The sequence below is a fragment of the Prionailurus viverrinus genome, chromosome C1 (assembly GCF_022837055.1).
Source record: "Prionailurus viverrinus isolate Anna chromosome C1, UM_Priviv_1.0, whole genome shotgun sequence".
In the NCBI taxonomy this organism is placed as follows: Eukaryota; Metazoa; Chordata; class Mammalia; order Carnivora; family Felidae; genus Prionailurus; species Prionailurus viverrinus.
This window is the reverse complement of record NC_062568.1, coordinates 34,795,228-34,804,818: the sequence shown is the minus strand read 5'-3', so window position 1 is coordinate 34,804,818 and position 9,591 is coordinate 34,795,228. Positions and strand designations below refer to the sequence as shown.

The 9,591-nt window shown below is 39.8% G+C and overlaps 1 pseudogene; it reads left to right on the top strand.

Annotated features, from left to right (window-relative positions):
* Window positions 1–1,760: 1,760 nt before the first annotated feature.
* LOC125172719 (elongation factor 1-alpha 1-like) lies at window positions 1,761–3,407 on the top strand (annotated as a pseudogene).
* Window positions 3,408–9,591: the final 6,184 nt, after the last annotated feature.

Below are 9,591 nucleotides of genomic sequence, written 5' to 3'. Positions count from 1 at the left end.
TCTATGGGTAAGAAATACAAGGATAACTCAGTCAGTTTCTCTACTTCCAATTTAACAAGGCCAAAATCAAAGTGTCCACCGGCTGGACTCTTATCCAGAGGCTCTGGGAAGACCTTATTTCCCTTCCCATTTGGGTTCTTGGCAGAATTCAATTCCTGTTCCTTGAGGTTGTAGGTCCCTATTGCCTAGATGACTGTCACTTAGGGACTGCCCTCAGCTCCTAAAGGCCCACATCTATCCCTTGCTGACAGTCCCTTGCATGTGAAAGACAGAAATGACATGTCAAATCCTTCTCACACAATCTCTCCGACCGCCACCTCACTCTTCTGCCTCCTGCTAGAGAAAGTTCTCTACTGTTAAGGGCTCAAGTGATTAGATTTGGCTGACATGGGTAACGCAGGGTGGTCTCCCTGTCCCAATTGCGTTTGCATAGTCTCTCTTGCCCTGTGACATAACATCTTCAACAGATTACAGGAATTAAGATGCAGATTCTTTGGGTCCGTTATTCTGGCTTTTTCACATGGACAGCTGTGTTTGATGCTTGTGGCAAGGTGGCAGCAGGGATCTGTTCATTTATCAGGGCTTACTGGTCTTCTTGAACAAGAAAAAGGGGAATAACTGCTACCTCTTCAACTTGACCATGTTGAGACGATAACTTCTTCATCTGAAGCTGTTAGTGCATTCTCTGAAATAGAGTACCCCACCATTTTGCTCTATTATTTTACCAACTCTAGTCCTCATCTGACCTCGAAGAAGCCTGTTCCAGAAGAATTACTGCTTCCCACAAACCCAAAGAATTCTCTTGTCGAACACTCAGGTTCTGGGCAAAGACACACCTTTAAGGCGAAGGATGACTTCTGCTTTGGTAGCCCTCCTCTCTCAGCTTCCCTAGATGGACTGGCCTGAAGAAGAAAAGCAAAGAGAAAAAGAAAAATGGTTGGCTTTAACACAATGATATGCCAAAGGCAATTTATGAATCCTGTTCATTTTAATAGTCAGAACTCTGAATGTGATTATAAAGTGGCACCAGGACCCACCTTCGTTGTGACATAGACAGATGTTACCTTTCCCCTTTAGTTGTGCCCTTTAATATCTTTACCTTGCATAGTGCTTCACAGTTTGCAAGTCTTTTATTACACATACACTGTCACCTTGTTAGGTAAACCAGGCGAGCGTTATTACTCCATGTTTTACACATGATCACTGATATTCAGGTGAGTGAAGTGACTCCATGTCTGTAGAGCAGGTGAGCAGCACAGCCGACTATGCATTTAGTAGTTGTTTTACCATCACTATGGCAATCACAGCTGCACCAATCCCCAGAGCTCTCTTGTTAATCTCTGCCTCCTTATCAAAGTCTAGCCCCTGTGCCTCCTTCACAATAAAGTATGAGTGACTGGATCTTCCCAGGAGTGTCTGCACTTTAATATCAAATGAAGGAAATCCAAAGAATAAAATGTCAGGCATTAGCAATTAAGTGAGGGAGAAATGGGAAGCAGGGGGGCATAGGATGCATGAGGTCTTCTCCTATGATGATACTTGGAAGGTTCTTCCAAATATATAGAAAGGTTAAACTCAGTGCCAGATTCTCATGAAAGTTAAACATAAAGTGGCTTCAGACTTATCTCAAGTCATCCCCAAAACGAAGTCAACACGTAGAGAAGGGAAGGTGGGAAGTTTAAAAATAATTAGAGTGCTTTTTTGCAATGGGTTTGCCACAGCACAGGGGTCATGAAAACCACCACTAAACCCAAATCAAAATGGGAAAGGAAAAGACTCATATCAACATTGCTGTCATTGGGCATTTAGATTTGGGCAAGTCTACCACTTCTGGTCATCTGATCTATAAATGTGGTGGGATCAAGAAAAAGGGGGAACTATCAAAAAATTTGAAGAGGCTGCTGAGATGGGCAAGGACTTCTTCAAGTATGCTAGGTGTTGGGTAAACTGAAAGCTGAACGGGAACATGGTATCACCACTGATACCTCCCTATGGAAATTCAAGACCAGCAAGTATTATGTGAGCATCATTGATGCCTGAGAACACATAGACTTTATCAAAAACATTATCACAGGCACATCCCAGGCTGATTGTGCTGTTCTGACTGTTGCTGCTGGTGTTGGTGAATTGGAAGCATGCATCTCAAGAATGGGCAGACTGTGAGCCCATGATGGGGCCGTGTTGGGGCCCCGCTTACACACTGGATGTAAAACAACTTACTTTGGTGTTAACAAAATGGATTCCACTGAGCCATCTCACAGCCAGAAAATATATAAGGAAATCAAAGAAAGTGGGGCGCCTGGGTATCTCTGTCGGTTAAGCGTCTGACTTTGACTCAGGTCATGATGTCATGGTTCATGAGTTTGAGCCCCGCTTCGGGCTCTGTGCTGACAGCTCAGAGCCTGGAACCTGCTTCAGACTGTGTCTCCCTCTCTCTCTGCCCCTCCCTCTCTCTGTCTCTCTCTTTCTCTCTCTCTCTGTCTCTCTCTCAAAACTAAATAATTAAAAGATTTTTAAAAAAAGAAAGTAAGCATCTACATGAAGAAAATCAGCTACAACCCCTACACAGTAGAATCTGTGCCAGTTTCTGGTTGGAACGGTGACAACATTCCAACTTAGCACAAGCCAAGTGCTAACATGCCTTCGTTCAAGGGATGGAAAGTCACTAGTAAAGATGGCAATGCAAGTGGAACCACACTGCTTGAAGCTCTGGATTGTATTCTGCCACCAACTCACCCAAATGACAAGCCCTTGCATCTGCCTCTCCAGAAGGTCTACAAAATTGGTGATATTGGTACTGTCCCTGTGGGTCAAGTGGAGACTGGTGTTCTTAAATCTGGCATGGTGGTCACCTTTGGTCCAGTCACTGTTACAACTAACATAAAGTCTGTTGAAATGCACCATGAAGCTTTAGTAAGGCTCTTCATGGGGACAATGTGGGCTTCAATGCCAAAAACATACCTGCCAAAGACATTCATTGTGGCAATGTGGCTGGTGACAGCAAAAATGACCCACCAGTAGAAGCACCTGGCCTCACAACACAGGTGATTATCCTGACCCATCCACGCCAAATCAGTGCTGGATATGCACCTGTGCTGAACGGTCACACACAGCTCACATTGCCTGCAGGTTCACTGAGCTGAAGGAGAAGACTGATTGTCATTCTGGAAAACAGCTGGAAGGTGATCCCAAGTTCTTGAAATGTGGTGGTGCTGCAATCATTGATATGGTTCCTGGCAAGCCTATGAGTGTTGAGAGCTCCTTTGACTATCCTCCCCTGGCCCGTTTTGCTGTTCTTGACATGAGACATATGGTTACTTATGGGTGCCAACAAAACAGTGGACAAGAAGGCAGCTGGAGCTGGCAAGGTCACCAAATCTGCCCAGAAAGATCAGAGGGCTAAATGAATATTATCCGTAATACTTGCAACCCCAGTCTTAATGAGTGGTGGAAGGACAGTCCCAGAACTGTTTGTATTAACTGGCCATTTAAGTGTGATGTAAAAGACTGGTTAATGACAACAATGTATCATAAAACCTTTAGAAAAAAAAAAGGAGAAATTTTTTGAAGTGTATTTATTCTGAAAGAGAAAGAGAGAGAGCAGGAGTGGGGAAGAGGCAAAGAGACAGGGAGGGAGAGGATCCCAAGTAGGCTCTGCACTGTTAGCACAGAGCTCTATGCCGGGCTCAAACTCCCAAACTGTGAGATCATGACCTGAGCCAAAATCAAGAGTCTGACGCTTAACCAACTGACCCATCTATATACCCTGGAAAGGAGAATAGGGATTCTCTATCTCCCTCTCTCTCTGCCCCTACCTCACTCGTGTGCACATTCTCTCTCTCTCTCTTTCTCTCTCTCTGTCTCAAAATAAATAAATAAGCATTGTAAAAAAGAATTAGAGCAAGAAACTTAGGAAGAGAGAACAAAATGCCATGTGCCAAGAGATGAAAATGATTTAGATAACTACAATTCTCAAGTTGATGTATTAAATCTGATGTATAACAGTCTGTCAAGAAATGGAGAAGCTGAAAATATGGCCTTCTCTCCCAAATGATTGAATAACAGTTATTTTTATGCTTTTTTTTCTTTCTTGCTCATTAGAATAAATTGCCCTGTCCTGAACTCAGTAAGACCTATTAAGCCCCTATTAAAGAAATGTAATCATCTTTGAGACCAAAATAGTCACTGAAAATAGCATGCAAGTTCCTGCCTCTTTCTTTTCCCTATAGCGTTTTTCCACTTATTTTTTGTCCTCCTGTTATCTCTTGACCTGTTTTATGCTATCAGCTTCTCAAATGTCTTTTAATAACATATAGAAAAGTATGCACTTTATGTTTCCCTTTGGGAAACCTCAGGCCACCAAAAAACCTTAAAGTAAATTAGTCTGATAAAATTATACTGAAACCTTCTTTGCAGCAGTGCTGGGATCTTACGTGGTTTCTTGTTTAAAAGCGAAACATAACAGCATCTTTTTTGTGTCATTATAAAGGTGAAGAGGGGGGGGCACCCAGCTGGCTCAGTCAGTAGAGCACACAACTTTTGAATTTGGGGCTGTGAGTTTGAGCACCATGTCGAGTGTAGAGATAACCTAAAAAAATATATAAAAAAAAAAAAAGAAAAGGTGGTGATTCCATGAAATGAAACAATATCCATACCATAGGAGTCCCAGAAGAAGAAGAATGGGAAAAAGGGGCAGAAGGTTTATTTGAACAAATTATAGCTGAGAATTTCTGTAATCTGGGGAAGGAAACAGCAATTCAAGTCCAAGAGGCACAGAGAACTCCCCTCAAAATCAACAAAAACAGGTTAACACCATGACATATCATAGTGAACCTTGCAAAATACAAAGATAAAGAGAATTGTGAGAGCAGCCAGGGACAAAGAGCCCTTAACCTACAAGGGTAGACACATGAGGTTAGCAGCAGACCTGTCCACTGAAACTTGGCCAGAAGGGAGTGGCAAGAAATATTCAATGTGCTGAGTGGGAAAATATGAAGCCAAGAATTCTTTGTCCAGAAAGGCTGTCATTCAGAATAGAAGGAGAGAAAAAGACTTTCCCAAATAGACAAAAACTAAAGGAGTTTATGACCACTAAACTAGCCCTGCAAGACATTTTAAGGGAGATTCTCTGAGTGGAGGGAAAAAAGAAGACCAAAGCAAGAAAGATTACAAAGGATCAGAGAACATCACCAGAAACACCAACTCTATAAGTAACACAATGGCACTAAATTCATATCTTTCAATAATCACTCTGAATGTATATGAACTGAATTCTCCCATCAAAAGACATAGGCTATCAAAATGGGTAAAAAAAAATAACAAGATCCATTTATATGCTGCCTACAAGAGACTCATTTTAGACCTAAAGACACCTCCAAATTGAAAGTGAGGGGATGGAGAACCATCTAGCATGCTAATGGATGTCAAAAGAAAGCCAGAGTAGCTGTACTTATATCAGACAAAGTAGATTTTAAAACAAAGACTGTAACAAGAGATGAAGGGCATTCTATCATATTTAAGGGATCTATCCACCAGGAAGATCTAACAATTGTAAATATCTATGCCCCCAATTGTAAGAACCCAAATGTATAAATCAATTAATAACAAACATAAAGAAACTCATTGATAATAATACCATAATGGTAGGAGACTTTAATACCCCACTACAACAATGGACAGATCATCTAAGCAGAAAATCAACAAGGAAACAATGGCTTTGAATGGCACACTAGACCAGATGGACTTAACAGATACATTTAGAACATTTCATCCTAAAGCAGCAGAATAGACATTCTTCTCCAGTGTATATGTATCATTCTCCAGAACAGATCACACACTGGAACACAAATCAGCCCCCAACACCTACCAAAGATGAATATTTTCAGGTCACAATACTATGAAACTTGAAATCAACCACAAGAAAAATTTTGGAAATCCCTCAAATACATGGAGGTTAAGAACATCCTACTAAAGAAAGAATGGGTTAAACAGTAAATTAAAGAAGAAATATAAAAATACGTGGAAGCAAATGAAAATGAAAACACAACAGTCAAAAACCTTTGGGATGCAGCAAAGGCAGTCCTAAGAGGAAAGTACATTGCAATTCAAACCTATCTCAAGAAGGAAGAAAGGTCCCAAATATACAGCTTACAACTAAAGGAGCTAGAAAAGGAGCAACAAATAAAGCCTAAAGCCATCAGAAGAACAGATATAATAGAGATTGGAGCAGAAATAAATGATATAGAAACAACAATAACAATGACAACAACAAAAAATGGAAAAGATCAAAAAACTAAATGCTGATTCTTTGAAAGAATAAACAAATTAATAAACCCCTAGCCAGACTTCTCAAAAAGAAAAGAGGGAGGACCCAACTAGATAAAACCATGAATAAAAGAGGAGAGATCACAACCAACACCACAGAAATACAAACAATTATAAGAGAATACTATGAAAAATTATATGCCGACAAACTGGGCAATATAGAATAAATGGAAAAATTCCTAGAAACTCATGCACTATCAAAACTGAAACATGAAGAAATAGAAAATTTGAACAGACACATAACCAGCAAAGAAATTGATTCAGTTATCAAAAATCTCCCAACAAACAAGGGTCTTGGGCCAGATGGATTCCCAGGGGAATTGTACCAGACATTTAAAGAAGAGTTAATATCTATTCTTCTCAAACAGTTTCAAAAAATAGAAATAGAAGGAAAGCTTCCAAACTTTTTCTGTGAAGCCACCATTACCGTGATTCCAATGCCAGACAAAGACCCCACTAAAAAGGAGCATTATAAGCCAATATCCCTGATAAACATGGATATAAAAATTCTCAACAAGATACTAGTAATTAGAATTCAACACTCTATTAAAAGAATTACTTGCCATGATCAAATGGGATTTACAGCTGGGCTGTAGGGCTAACTCAATATTCACAAATCAATCAACATGATACACCACATTAATAAAAGAAAGGATAAGAAACATATGATCCTCTCAATTGATGCAGGAAAAGCATTTGACAAAATGCAGCATCCTTTCTTGATAAAAACCCTCAAGAAAGTAGGGATGGAAGGAACATACCTCAATATCATATAGGTCATATATGAAAGACCCACAGCTAATCTCTTCAATGGGGAAAAACTGAGGGGTTTCTTCCTAAGGTTAGGAACATGACAGGGATGTCCACTCTCACCACTGTTGTTCAGCATAGTACTAGAAGTCCTAGCCTCAGAAATCACACAACAAAAAGAAATAAAAGTCATACAAATTGGTGAGGAAGAAGTCAAACTTTCACTCTTCACAGGTTTTCTACATGGAAAACCCAAAAGACTCCAGCAAAAAACTCGTAGAACTGATACATGAATTCAGCAAAGTTGCAGGATATAAAATCAACATACAGAAATTGGTTGCATTTCTATACACCAATAACTAAACAGCAGAAAGAGAAATCAAGGAATCAATCCCATTTACAATTGCACCAAAACCCATAAAATACCTAGGAATAAACCTAACCAGAGGTAAACAATCTGTAAACTGAAAACCATAGAAAGCTTATGAAAGAAATTGAAGACACAAACAAATGGAAGAACATTCATGCTCATGAATTAGAAGAACAAATATTGTTAAAATGTCTATACTACCCAAAGCAATCTAGATATTTAATGCATCCCTATCAAATAATACCAGCATTCTTCACAGATCTAGAACAAACAATCCTGAAAATGTATGGAACCACAAAAGACCCCAAATAGCCAAAGTGATGTTGAAAAAGAAGACAAGAGCTGAAGACATAACAATTCCAGACTTCAAGCTGCATTACAAAGTTATAACCATCAAGACAGTATGGTACTGGCACAAAAAAAAACCACACACATAGATCAGTGGAACAGAAAAGAGAACCCAGAAATGGACCCACAAACGTATGGCTAACTAATATTCAACAAAGCAGGAAAGAGTATCCAATGGAAAAAAGACAGTCACTTCAGCAAATACTTCTGGGAAAACTGGACAGCAACGTGCAGAAGAGTAAACCTGGACCCCTTTCTTAAACCATACCAAAAATAAATTCAAAATGGATGAAAGACCTACATGTGAGACAGGAAACCATCAAAACCCTACAGGGGGAAACAGGCAGCAACTTCTTTGACCCCAGCCACAACTTCTCACTTGATATGTCTATGTCTCCAGAAGCAAGGGAATCAAAAGCAAAAATGAACTATTGGTACCTCATCAAGTCAAAAAGCTTCTGCACTGCAAAGGAAACAATCAACAAAACTAACAGGCAACCAACAGAAAGGCAGAAGATACTTGCAAATGACACATCAGATATAGGGTTAATACCAAAAATTTAAAAAAAACTTACCAAATTCTACACCCAAAAAACAAATAATCCAGTGAAGACATGAGCAGAAGACATGAATAGACACTTTTCCAAAGAAGACATCCAGATGGCTAAAGACCCATGAAAAGATGCTCAACATCACTCATAATCAGGGAAATACAAATCAAAACCACAATGAGATACCACCTCACACCTGTTAGAATGGCTAATATTAACAACTCAGACAACGGATGTCGGCAAAGATGCAGAGAAAGGGGAACTCTTTTGCACTGTCAGTGGGAATGCAAACTGGTGCAGCCACTCTGGAAAACAGTATGGAGTTTCCTCAAAAAATTAAAAATACAACTGCCCCATGACCCAGCAATTGTATTGCTAAGTATTTACCTAAATGATACCAAAATGCTGATTTGAAGGGGCACATGCACTCCAAATTATGGAGCAGCAGCAGCACTATCAACAATAGCCGGGGCGCCTGGGTGGCGCAGTCGGTTAAGCGTCCGACTTCAGCCAGGTCACGATCTCGCGGTCCGTGAGTTCGAGCCCCGCGTTAGGCTCTGGGCTGATGGCTTGGAGCCTGGAGCCTGTTTCCGATTCTGTGTCTCCCTCTCTCTCTGCCCCTCCCCCGTTCATGCTTTGTCTCTCTCTGTCCCAAAAATAAATAAACGTTGAAAAAAAAAAAACAATAGCCAAATTATGGAAAGAGACCAAATGTCCATTGACTGATGAATGGATAAAGAAGAGTGATATATATACATATATGTATATATATATGTATATATGTATATATATATATCATGGAATACTACTCGGTGATCCAAAAGAATGAAATCTTGACATTTGCAAGAACGTGGATGGAACTAGAGCATGTTGTGCTAATTGAAATAAGTCAGTCAGAAAAAGACAAATATCATATGATTTCACTCATATGTGGAATTTAAGAAACACAACAGGTAAACATAGGGGAAGGGAAGGAAAAATAAGATAAAAGCAGAGAGAGAGGCAAACCATAAGAGACCATTAAATACAGGAAACAAACTGAGGGTTGCTGGAGGGGAAGTGGGTGGGAATGGGTTAAATGGGTGATGGGCATTAAGGAGGGCACTTGTTGGGATGAACACTGGGTGTTATATGTAACGAATCACTGGGTTCTACTCCTAAAATCAATACTACACTGTATGTTAACTAACTTGAATTTAAATAAATAAATTTAAATGAAAGAAAGAAAGAAAGAAAGAAAGAAAGAAA